This window comes from Poecilia reticulata, chromosome 1, assembly GCF_904066995.2.
Source record: "Poecilia reticulata chromosome 1, P_reticulata-male-v2, whole genome shotgun sequence".
Lineage (NCBI taxonomy): Eukaryota > Metazoa > Chordata > Actinopteri > Cyprinodontiformes > Poeciliidae > Poecilia > Poecilia reticulata.
Genome location: NC_088830.1, coordinates 18,435,179 through 18,448,810, shown reverse-complemented (window position 1 = coordinate 18,448,810; position 13,632 = coordinate 18,435,179). Strand labels below are relative to the sequence as shown.

Genomic DNA, 13,632 nt, shown 5'->3' with positions numbered 1-13,632 from the left:
TTTTCCACACTTGATGGCATGCTAAAAAGCTAATTTAATAATTTGATTTAGCTCACCCACTGCCTGCATCAGACTCCTCAGCAGTAACAACCAAAACAGATGCAGCTTAGGTGTTCAGCACTCAGGCCTTCAGTTTGTGTGCACACCTAGTCAACCTCCCACAGAAAAAAAAACTTTTTATTAATTTTGTAAAAATGTTGGCCATTCTGCTCTTTTTTAGAATTTGGTTGTAAATATCTCAAATATGAGTTTCTGCTGGTACAAGTTGGATTTCAGATATGTGTAATATTGATTATATACAACATGTACTTTAGAATATCCTAAGGTAAAACTCCAAAACACAGCAATGAGACAAAGTTATTCCCTTTGTCTCCTAAAGATTGATACTAGAGATATCTGAAATGTTAAATGTAGACAGGACAAATGTGAGATTGTCCTAAGAAATATATAATAAATCAGAATGCCCTAGACAGAAGAGGGAGGAGAGACAGAGTAAGGTGGAAGAGTCCTTAAAAGCAGCCCCCTTTCCTTCATCAGGAGGAGGATATTGTATCTGAGCGTTTTCATGTTGTGAGTTTGAAGGTAGATCGATTACATCTGCCCACTAAAGATAGAGGGAACAGACAAACTGAATTTCCTCCTGCGTTACATTACAAGCAGGTCAATTTGGTCTTGTCTGAGATCATTCAAAGTGGACACATATGCAAAAGGACCACAACTAAATGGTCATTACCACAAAGAGACACAAAAAACAGACTCAAAAGACAACAAAGGTGTAAAAATACATTAGCAGAAGCTTTTCAGCTGCTATTAAAATGTAATGAAACATATGAACTTCTGTGTACTGTTTTGAATATAGAGTTGAACTGTTAATGTGTTAATTTTGTTCTTGGCAATTATCCATGTCGTTTGTAACTGTCTTTTTTTATTTATTTATTTTTTTTGCTTTTATATTTTCTTGGGGACTTTCATTGACATGTTTGTGGGTCACTGATAGCAATTTTGTTTGTGAATGTCTCCATAAACAACACATCATAAAAGTATGCTCAAAGAAAACAAAAAGAAAAACTTAACATCAGTAGAAAACCTTTGAATATTGAATGTGTCTTGGGATACAGAGTGGAAAATTATCCTTTACTGCATCAAAGTTCAGTAATTTTTTATGTGATTTTGCTGTTTTCCTGTTTTCAATATATAATAATGATTTAAACATTTCAGAATAGAAGTCAAATCTTCTATATAATAAAATAGGGTCACAATTTGAAAGTGATCCCAGGTCATTAGTTCATTTTTAACTAGATTTATCAGGAAAGAGGTTACGTGCCTACATTATCCTATAGGTACGTGCTGAACTGCCATCAATTAGAGCCAACTTAAGCATTTGAAATGTTGAGGTGAGTAAATTTTATTTTATTTTTTGCGTAGTTTAGCATGTCTGTGGATTTTTGACATGATAATTGATTATTGTAAGGTGATTGATGCACAGTAGTGTAGTTTGAAGCACTGTTGCTTTGCAGCAAAGGCCCTGGGTTCAAATACTTACCTTGGATCTTTCTGCATGTAGTTTGTATGTTCTCCCTGTGCATGCGTCGGTTCTCTCCGGGTACTCCACTTTCCTCACACAGTGCAAAATAAATGACTGCCAGGGTAATTTGTTCCTCTTGGTGTGAATGTGTGCATGGTTGTTTGTCCTATATGCCTCTGTGTTGCCCTGTGATGAACTGGTAACCTGTCTATGGTGTACCTTGTCTCTTACAAAATGGCCAATGGAGACAGGGACCCTGCATGAACAAATGGGTACAGATAATGGATCCATTATTGTAACATTTGAGTAGCATTTGCGTAAATACTGTATCAAATTTGCACATATTTTTTTCATTTGTTTATATGCCCTCTCAAAGTTGTGATGTTCATGCCAGAGAATTTCATCACATTTCCAAGAAACTCTTCCCGGTTTACCTAGAGATCTCTCTGCTGAACCATAAGCATTAGTGTACAGTACTATGATGCTTGAGAAATTTTTACAAAAGCCAGTGGTTGTTTACGACACTCAAATATGCAACAGTGTAATGGGAGTGTAATGGTATTAATTTACCCTTTTTCCCCTTCTGATATTAAAATAAGGGTCCAGACATATGCTGATACAGAAACTGGTTCCTGCATGTTTTAGAAACATCCTAAGATAAAAGATATGATCTACATTGACAAAAAAAAAAGCTCCATACTGTTTCACGTCTTGGGTCTTAAACGCTATAGGTTGGATATGAAGAATATTCTATATAAGATAGGGAGAAGGACGTTTATTATCCCCAGTAATTATATGTAGGTGCTTAAGCACCACTTCCTGGTCAAAGAGAAGCAGTACAACTTCCACTGAAAAAAACATAACAGTTAAAATGCAGCGCAGACTCCAATGCAATGTGAACAACGCTAGTTTTTAAGATTTAAGTGTCATTAAGAAGTATGTAGATACATTTTATTCAGATATCACATTTTAAAAAACATTAAAACTGACTTGAAAAAACATGTGCAAACATTTTGTGAACATTTTAGCTAATCTTTAACAATGCACTTTATTTTCAATTACAGTTCAGCATTAATTAAAAAATAAAATAAACAACTAAGTCTCACAAAAAAATGTAGATTAAAATAATTTAATATTTGGTAGGAGTGGGGTGGGGTTCTGATGGTGGAACATATTTTTTTTTTCCTGATGGGGAGGATAAAACATTTTTTTTAATCAAAAGTGTTTCTCTAATAAACATTTCTGACAATAAATGTTTGTGTGTGTGTGTGCGTGTGTGTGCATGCGTGTGTGCGCGTGTGTGTGTGTCTATATATTTGTGAAACATTATTCAAGACAAATAGAAAAGTATATCAAGATATCTAGATGATGTCACTGGTATGTTTAGTATCGTTCTGTTGGGGAAATTCACTTATATCTAGTGTGCATTTAAGAAGTATTGACTTTTTCCACATTTTGTTATGTTACAACCTTATTATTAATTGTAGTAAATTAATCTCTGTCTTCAAAATTCTACAAATACCCCATTTTAACAATATGGAAAAAAAAACTTTTGAGATTTTTGCAAATTTAAAAGTACTGTATAAGGCCAAGAAATAACATTTACATAAGTATTCATAACCGTTGCTTCATACTTTGTTGATGATGTAATGGTTTCTAAGGATCATTCTTGAGATGTTTCTACAACTTAAATGGAATCCACCAGTGAAAAATTCAGTTGATTTGACTTGATTTTGAAAGGCACACACCTATTAATATAAGGCCGCACAGTGGACAGTTAAGGTCAGAGGTCAAACACCACGCATAAAATCAAAGAAATTGTCTGGGGACCTCTGAGACAGGACTGTTTTTAGGCACAAATCTGGGGAAGGAACCAAAAATATTTATGCTGCTATGAATGTCCCAATGAGTTCAGCGGCCTCCATCATTAGTAAATGGAAGAAGCTTGGAACCAGGAGGTCGTCATCATATCTGGGTGTTTATGTACAATTTTGACAAAAGAAATGAATACAATTTGCAGTAAAACTAGCTGTAGCATAACAAAATGTGGAAAAAGTAAAATACTGTGAATACTTTCAGGATTCATTGTATATTAAAAAAAAAACATGAGTTGGCTCATTATTATTTTTAGCCAGTTATTGTGAAAGGTTCAACGAGCCACAGGTAGCAGACCCCCTTTACAAAATAGATGGATGCCTATTCACGCAGAATCCGATTTCATGCTTTTTCTTCATTATTTTATGTATCTAAGCTTGCAACCAACAAAATATTTTTTTTTTCTTTTCTGGTGGTGTAAGACCTTTTAATGGAGAAAATTGGGTGTATTTACTTTCTTCTGTAACCACATGTAATTTCTTGCTATTGACAGGCAAAGCCAACAACTTCAGCCTCTATAATTCTTGCCATATGTTTTTTTTTTTTTTTTTTAAGTAAAACATCTAAACCTGTTACGTCTGTCTCTTACCCCTCTACGCCCTCTACATGCTGCACATATCCAGTCATGACAGAGAAAGACTGACACACAAAAGCTTAGAAATTCTCTCCCTCGGGAGATTTTGATAGGTTGAATGTGATGCCGGGCCGTTTTTCTCGCTCTCACGTCAAAAAAACCCTGGCAAATTTAGACCGAACACCTTTATCCGTCCCCCCTCATTCATATGTATGAGAGGTGACTGACAAATTCATTGTTGTGTAATTACAGTGTGGTGAACCTTCATTGTCTTTAGATTGGTAGAGACTGAGACATGCTGTGCTTTGGCTTGCTGCACTAATGCAAACCTCTTCCATGTAGATATTATTAGTCACTGTTTGCTTAGCAACCACAGCACATGTCTGCAAATGTTGTACAATGAAAGTGTTTCACCTAGGGTTCAGTTTATTTTTGTAGTGAGAAAACAGAACATATAAAAGATGATTAATATTTTCATATTATTTTTTTGTTGTTGTTTTGCATTTTTATGCCCGTTATTAGAGGAAAATCGATATAGAGATTGTACTCGACTCCACTCATTTGTACAGTGGATTGTAAAGCTATAGTCCTGTAAACTTTTAGCATTTCGTCACGTTACAACCACTTTCACTGGAGATTTATCAACATAAAGTAGAGTGTAAATGTGAGGTGAGGAAAACAACTTTATGTCGTTTTTTTTATGAATTGAATAAAATATGTTTTCAGTGTGGCAAGCAGGTCCATCTCTACATGTCAGAGTATCATCAAAAGTTTTTTATTTATTTATTTTTATTTTTTTTTCAGTTACATAATTTAAAAAGCGAAACTCATTTATTATGTAGGTTAATTACACACACTTGTATATTTCATGCACCAAACAAAAACAGCACTTTATGCATATATAGTTTTACAACATAACCCTTGTTTGAGGTAAACTAGCTTGACTGTAATCCAACAGACAATTACAGAAGCCTCCTACAAGAAGGGTAAGGCACAAAGGGTCACTGGTAACGATGTTCGTTCTTTACAGAGTGCTGTGTAATGTGTAAGTGTATTAATGGAAAGTTTGATGGAAGGCAAACCTTTGAAAGAAAAGTACAAGCAACAGGGTTGAGTGTAGCCTTGAGAGGTCTATAAAGATATGTTTATTTAAGAGTTTGGGGGAGATTCCTTTTGGTTAAGCCACTGGTGAAGCAGAAACAGCATCAGAAGCATCTTAACCTGCATAAGGAGAAAAAAGGGACTGGGCTGTTTCTCAGTGGTCCAACGCTTCAATCGGAAATCACGGTGTGAGATTGGAGAGGTTCAAAATCCAAATTCCTTGAGTGCGAAGTTTCTATCTACCTCCAGTGATTTTTTTCTGTCCGACAGATTCCTGTTTGTTCATGTGAATGGCAATCTAAGAGTGTACGGCCGTATCTGACAGAGGTGGGGGAGGGGAACAGTCTAGAAAGCTGGTTCTCCTTGGCTCTGCCTATTTCATGGCTCATTTTAAGGACTGAGATTATCCTGAGCTCTCTGTAGTTATGCTGTTACAGGCTGCCGGAGGACTTTCTTCTTCTATTACTCCTCGACTTGCATGATTTGCTATAATTTAAGCTGCTAATTTCTCTGTTTTTTGTTTTTTTCTCTCCATAGAAACTACTCCTGGTCTGGCATTTTGCTTGGTTGTGCTGCCTTCCTGGAGGAGGGTATCGGCTGAGATACCGCTGCCAACAATTAAACTTTGTCCAACTCCTGCTTCTAGCATTTTACTTCTGATGAACATAGAAATTACTCCTACATCAGTTCTTCTGTTTCTCTTATGTGTATTCTTCTGCTCTGTCTTCTGAAACTCCCAGTCGATCATGGCAGATGGCCACTCGCACTCAGGAAGGTTCTGCTGGAGGTGATTTCTTCATTTGAAAGGGGAGTTTTTCCTCCCCCTTACATTTGCTACATGAATGGTCGTCATAAGGGTTTTTAAGTCAATGACGCAGTCCAAGCGATTGCCTACTGTCTCTATATGTGCTCGTCCTGGAGGAGTGAATACTGCAAGTCAATGTCTCAGTGCAACCTGCCGGGTTTCCTGCACAACATTGCAGACAAGCTGAAGGTCGTTATCAAAGCAACCTGGGCTTCCTTTACGTTTCAGCAGAGACACAGACTTCACTGTGTTGATGGAGTAATTTATACAAAAGAAGCCCTGACCGAGTATTGAGCGCATATACAATGTGGAAATGCTTTCGGTTAGCTATATTTTGTCTTGTTTCTTTTGTCATTTTTAAAATGTTTAAGAAATTGAGTTTTGGGTTTTTGTGATTTCTAAGTCATAATCATTTGAATTAACAGAAATGAACACCTGAAATAGGGCTGCACAGTGGCGCAGTTGGTAGAGCTGTTGCCTTGCAGCAAGAAGGTTCTGGGTTCAATTCCCAGCCTGGGGTCTTTCTGCATGGAGTTTGCATGTTCTCCCTGTGCATGCGTGGGTTTTCTCCGGGTACTCCGGTTTCCTCCCACAGTCCAAAAACATGACTGTTAGGTTAATTGGTCTGTCTAAATTGCCCCTAGGTGTGAGTGTGTGTGTGCATGGTTGTGTGTCCTGTGTGTCTCTGTGTTGCCCTGCGACAGACTGGCGACCTGTCCAGGGTGTACCCCGCCTTTCGCCCGGAACGTTAGCTGGAGATGGGCACCAGCAACCCTCCCAACCCCACTGAGGGACAAGGGTGAAAGAAAATGGATGGATGGATGAACACCTGAAATATAACACTGCAATGAATTTGTAGAATATATAACTTTTGCATTAATGGACTGAATTATTTCTGATGAAAAGTTAATGTAATTGTTGATTAGTCATGACCAAAGACCCAGAAAGTTATTTTAAATCTTCTTCACATTCTAAAGTTGATCTTGAGATAATTTGCACTGAGAAGAACACAAGCTGTACTCCCCTTTGACTTATTACTAAATCAAAACTCTTAGGAAAAGATAGTTCTATGCTGTGAACAGCAGAGGGCACTAGTACTATATCAGTTCTCACAAGAAAAAAAAAAAGACTTTTCTGTTATCAGAACCAGATCACAAATTAAACATGTCTGAAACATTGTGAAGATACTTAAAATTATTTAAACAAACAAAAAAAACTAAAACTACAACTATTCAACCTGTATGAATGACTTGAAATCAATATCCATTAGCTATAAGTAGTGAGCAGATATTTTTTATTACAAATCAATGTGCTGACTGTACTCAGGGACCGCTCACTGTGCAAAATGACAGTCTGTTTGGCTTCTTCAGCGCATGAGAAAATTCTTGCTTCATCACAAGGTCAAACGGGCTTTTTTGCTGTCTGTTAACACTCAGAGTAACACAATGAAATAACACACAGCCCGTAGGAGCTTGGCCAATATCAATATATCACCTCGAGAGGCAATTATAGTCATTAAAGGGATAAAATGTGATGAAACTGCAGGCTAACAGCTTGAAAGTCATTATCACATTCACCACAAAACAATGTTGGTCCACTGTGAGTATGCCGTATATTACCAAAGCAATCCAGCAAGTAAAATGTACAATCTGAAGCAAGCGGTCAAAAACAATAAATCTTTAAATTACTTCTACTTGACTCATTTCTCACTGATTCATTGCAGCTTTGCCAACAGCAAGACCTATTTATGAACAGACACCAACAAATGAAATTCTCAACTTTGCGTGAGTAAAGTACGTTTTGAATTATTTATCCTGGGTAAAATTTGAAGGCGTTTTTCTCCAGCTCATTGTCAGATTTGTTTCATTCGGTTTGCAGGTCCTGTTGTGGGGAATCTTTTTTTAAAATCTGTTGTCACTTATTTTTAAAGCTCTACCCGTAATTCAGTTATTTTAAGTGACTCCACATTGCATCAAAGCTATTTTAAAGGCTTTTTAGGTCCAGATCCTATTCATAGGCAGTAGTATTGAAGTCACATAAGGAAAATGTATTCCAATGCAATAGTTACAATGTGACATACAGATGAAATTCAATATGATCATCATTATAGTACAGCGCTGTTAAAATAATTAGATTATATAATGCCAGTTAGTTAAAAAAAATAATTAACTTGTATTATTTTTAGATACCAATAAATTAACATGGAAACAATGTCGAGATTTTTTTTCCTCTGGTACAGAAAAAAACCGTCACCATTGAACTATTTCAGTGTGTGAGACATGCATCTCGCACCTGTGCAAGTAGTTCTATTAATTTTCTAAATAAGACCACGCTGAAAGGGGAACGTGTTGCATGCGGCTCAGTGTCGTTCATCCCTGCAGTCATTTTGAATTTCTCAATGGGATGCGGCCCTTTGGACATTAAACAAGCATTATTGTCCAAGCACAAACATTAAATGCATCACAGTGACAACGATTATCCAAATCTCTGCATTCTTAGCTTGAGCCATGGATGTTGTCATAGAAACACGAGTATGTCTTATCAAGTACGGCCCTTGTGATTTTTTTTTTTTCCTTTTCATTTTTTTCACTGCAACTTATTTAGGCTGTTCACTGTAGGTATGACAACAGGCTATTAGGAGGTGTTGCATTCATTTCCATGCTAATAGACTTAACAGCTATTGTGTGTTAGCTTAACCTTTGATCTTGCCTTGTCAAATTGTTGTCAGCTTATATTAAATTAGACCTTTTTATGTAAATGATGTAAAATGCTTTGAAAACTATAAATAGGCATAATTCAGCTGAGAGCTGATGCAACGGTCGCTCTGAAATCTAAACCTTGTTGGTGCACTTTAACGGTCAGATTGTGCAAATCCATTTATGGAGTGTTGTGTTCAGATGCGCTTGGGTTAAATGTTAATCTTGCACAGCATATTCACACTCACGCATTTGGCTTCTTACATGCTTAAAAATGTTCAATTGAAAAACAAAGGTTCATATTTTATTGTTTTTAATAATCGCACCAGACAGGGGATACACACAGTACCTTTCATCTCTGCAGCCTTTTGGTTGTATAGTTGTATAGTACAAGTCGAAGTGCTGATTTTTTTTTTTTTTTTTTTTTTTACTATTTGAACTTGGAAGTTACTTTGTAGCTCCAACTGGTCACACACTTGCGCTCCTTTCCTTGTTGAAAATAATGAGGCCATTTGATGTGTGATAACTATGGGCCATAATGAGAGGAGTGTACTGTTCAGGACACATGAAAGGCCTTCAGTCCATTTGGGGTGTGAACGGCCATTACAGAACGGGCGCCGAGACGCAACAGAGGTGCATAGACTTCATGAAGGGGTGCAGGTTTTAATGATGGAGGCAACAGTTGAGTCTTTTACCCTCTTATGATCTGGTGGAAGGAGGGGGAAAATATTTTGAAGGTGTTAAAACCACAATGATTACGAATACAGTAAATTATAGTGCTGTGCAAAAGAATTCATGGCCCCCTTTTTCACATTTTGTCACATTACAAATACAAATTTCATTTTGTTTTACTGTAATTTGATGTGATAGTCCAGCATAATGCAGCTCAAAACTGGGAAGTGGAAGGAAAATGATGCATGTTTTTCCAAGTTATAAAAGAAAGAAATCATTTGTATTCAACCTCCTGGGTTCAATGCATTGCAGATCCCCCTTTTGCCCTCAGTGACTGCAGCATTTATTTGGGGGTTTGTCTTTTTTTTTTTCTTCTTCTTCTTCTTTTTCCAGGATTGCTCTATAAGCAGCTCCTTCCTTCTTCACATCAACTCTGACCAGCTTCACTGTGTCTGTGCAGAGCCTTTAAAAAAATCATGATGCTGCCACCACCATGTTTCTGTCTGGTCAGGGAACTGTGTTGTGTTAGATTCCGAAACACATTCAGTTTGAACTCGTCTGACCAGAGCGCCTTCAACACATTTACTACGTCCTGTGTGTTCTGGGTAAAACACACTGTTGATTTTTTACCACCACCTAGCAATTTTGCATGCTGTGATGGACCGAGTTAAAACCAAGAGGAGTCATAGGATATTAATTAGAAAAATTGGGTTTTTTATTTTAACCCAAAGATTATAAAATGACAAAAAGATGAACTGAGCTCATAAAAGAGGGCAAAGAAACAAAACTGAACTCAGGCAAAAATGTGAACAAACTGGCTTAACAAACAAACATAACTGACCTAACAAAGAAATGACACACAAGGTTTTATATAATGGCTGATCAAACCAATTAAGACACAATAGGGGTAACTAAACAGAATACAATTACAAACACAAAAACAAATAACAGTACAGCTAAGTTTGGCTAAACTAAAGACTCACAAAATGAAAATCAAAAATATTAAAGTTTAAATACTAATATTCACTTAAATACAAAACTTATCTAAACAAAGAAACTACAAATTTCCCCTGCCAGCAGGAACTAGTGGTGTAGTCCAATCAGCATTTAAGCCTGCTGAGCCATGGCCCCCATCCTTTGTCTGGCCACTCCACGGCAGGTAAGTACCGGCAAAACACAAACAAAAGGTCAGTCACAAGCAAACAAATTAAACTTAAGTTGATATAAATACACATGTTAACTAAATGTGCGCGCCAACATAAAGAACAAATGCATCCAAATCAACTAATAAATGTTTTACTGAAACTAAAGTGTTGTGTTTAAATGAAAAAATTAATTGTGCATAAAAGAGTTACCGACTTCAGAGTGTGGCCATGGATTTGGCCATCACACATGCAAACCTGGAAATTTAATTTTGGTTTCGTCCGAAGCAACCTTCTTCCACATGCTTGGTGCGTCCACCGTGTTGGTTGTGGCAAACAGAACTTATGCTTTTCTTTCAGTGCTGGCTTTCTTCTTGCAACACATCAAGTTTTGTACGTAGAGTGATTCTGTCAGCAGATCTCCATTGTCTTGCAAAGGCAGTGAATACAACTGCATGCAAAACTGACACATTTTTATTTGCTTAGTATTTTGAAAACTATGTTTGATTTTTCTTCCACTTGGCAGTCACACACTGTTGATGTGACACATGCAATCACTTTAAATTTCACTTACATTTGTGGTGTTAGAGTACTAAAATGTTTAAAGGTTAAGGTGGTATGAATACTTTTCCAAGGCACTGCATGAATAAAATATATATATATATATATATATATATATATATATATATATAAAATGTGCGCACTACTGTACTGGAAGAAAAAAGACACAAATGTAGAGAAGCTGTTCCGTGAATTAAAACCCTTGATTGTGCCGGCTCGATTTAAGTGATTGTTCAACTTCAATCACTCTTCTGCATTCGTTCATAATGATAATTTCTTTGAGGGCTTTTCTTTGTTAAAAAAAAAAGGTGTTTTTATGACCCGCAAAGTGATGAGTCCATAAATTATCATTCTCTCATCTGTACCCAGGCGCAGCACATGAACCTCTCTTCATATCAATCTCTTCCTCCTTTACAAGACACCACACTGTCAAAAGTGCCTGAGGAGACGCAAGCTCTGTGAGTGAATGAGTGGGAGGAAGGAGAAGTTGATGGTGATGGAACGATCAGCAACTCTTCATTTATCTGCAGGCCGATGGAGGAAGAGCCCCAGCTGAGATGGGGTTAATATTTATCCATCCTAAAAGTTCTGCAGGGACTTCTGCGATTTGTCACCCCAGTGGTAAGGCCCGGCGTCAGGAATACAGTTAATGGTTAGACGCACGCCTCCCTCCGCACGCCGACAAAGGAAGGTCCGCCTCAGCCAGGAAGCGCCGTGGAGGAACAGGGATCCTGTCACTATCTGTCTCCTCAAAAAGATGGCAGTTCCTGACCAGTTAATGGTTAACAGACATGTGGACGTGTCAATCTTCGGGAGTGACAGGGAGCATAAACGCACAAACCCGCAGACGGTGGGAGCCCAGTGCTGATGCTGTAAACATATCTTGTTAACAGGAAGCAGACCCTATGCCGCAGCAGCACTGAGTGACAGGATCACAGATGACTAACAACAGCAGCACTCACTCCTTTTCTTTCCCCCTCTGCTGTTTTTACCTGAGACCTTTTTTGCTGCTAGGTCTTTAAAACATGTTTTGCGGTCATTAAAAATCAGAGGAGAAATGACTTAAGAAAATGATTTGTTTGGCCATTTGCTGATGACTGGTCTTATGCAGCTATATGCAACAAATGGAGCTCTAAAACCATTGAATCACATTACATATTCACACAGTGATTGCTTGCAACACAAGACAAGGGGATTTGGGGACCCATAGAGAGAGAAACTGTTTTGATTTTTAAATGTGCGCTGCTGATCTGACTCATCCATATGAAAGCCTGCATTTAAGAGTCACAGGAGAAAGAGGAGGGAAAAAAATCAGAAAGAAAGAATGAAAGCCACATCTCTTTAGATTTGCAAGACTCTGCAGGTTTGAGATCAGAGACAGCTCCTGTCTGATACCACCAGCTCTTCAAGGCTCGGGAGCACATACTGTATCTGATACACCCCTGTGTAACCTCTCCATGGTTCCTATACACTCAGACAGGGAGGGACGTTGTTCTCCGCCAGCCCCCACCGCTGGGGAAAGTGACAGTCAATCACTGGCTAAAAGCCACCTTGCTGGAGAAACGGTGAGCTGGCTATTATGAACAGCTGGGGGGAGGAGGGGGGTGAGAACTGAGGAAGGGAGGAAGGAGGTTGTGAGATGCAACAGCTCTGCTATACTGTTAAAAGACGGATACATGGAGACCTGCACAGAAATCGGAGCGCTTTTCCCTAAAATTATTTCCACCTGCTAATTCGCCTTCCAATTGTCGCTTGCTTATAATGTAAATGAGATCTTTGCTCTACTAATTTCAGGAAGCAAACAAAGGAAAGGGTGTGCCTTTAAGTTTCTATATTTAAAATGAAATACATTTGTCGTTCATACATTTAAATAAATACTCTGTACTCTTATTTGTCTTCAATCTATCTGAAGGAGTAATTGTACCCAGGTGAAAAAAAAGTATACTTTAGTATACTTCAAACACTTAAATTTGTGAAAGTACACTTCAAGTATACTAATTATTAAGTGCACTACCTATAAGTATATCTGAAGTATACGAAAAATACACTTGTACCAATTTCGAAATTAGTACTTTAAAGACACTTAAACATAATTGTACCAAAATACACTTTTAATATATTAAATAAAAGTGTACTTTAAGTGAACAAAATATGAATATGTATGAATTTTTAAGTGCCTTAATAATCTTTTACTATTTATTAAAATTGCATACAATAAAAAAAGGATAATCATGATGTAATTTTTAAGAAAGTATCCAATCAATTTTCAGATGTGTGATGTAAAACCTTTTAATCAACGGCATTAGCTCCAGTTCATACCCCAGACCAGATGGTGGCGGTATTGCACATTTTCATTTATTTAAAAAATGCCACAAAGAGAAGAAAAAACTTGAAGCACGGAAGATAACAGACGCTGTTCAAATTCGCCATTTTTGCTCGCATAATGCCTTAAAAGTAGAGAGGGCCTTGACAATAGTTACAAATTTTGGTAAATTCAAGCTGGTGACGTCCTAGTCCGAGTTAGACAACAACACAACGGGATAACAACTGAAGGAAATGAAATGTGTGTCACAAAAGGAGCCCGGGGGGACGAAGGCTGCTAAGTGCTGCTAACTGGTGGTAAGTTTGCTTATTAATTACCTTCATTTAATTATAAACAGTGCAGTAAAGATATATAACTT

The 13,632-nt window shown here is 37.4% G+C and overlaps 1 long non-coding RNA gene across 1 annotated transcript; it reads left to right on the top strand.

The window, feature by feature from the left end:
* The first annotated feature begins 6,517 nt into the window (after nt 1-6,517).
* On the top strand, nt 6,518-12,841 carry LOC103466376 (uncharacterized). The gene is made up of 3 exons (XR_014087851.1): nt 6,518-10,435; nt 11,321-11,409; nt 11,482-12,841. It is a non-coding gene; the product is annotated as an uncharacterized LOC103466376 (long non-coding RNA).
* Nucleotides 12,842-13,632: the final 791 nt, after the last annotated feature.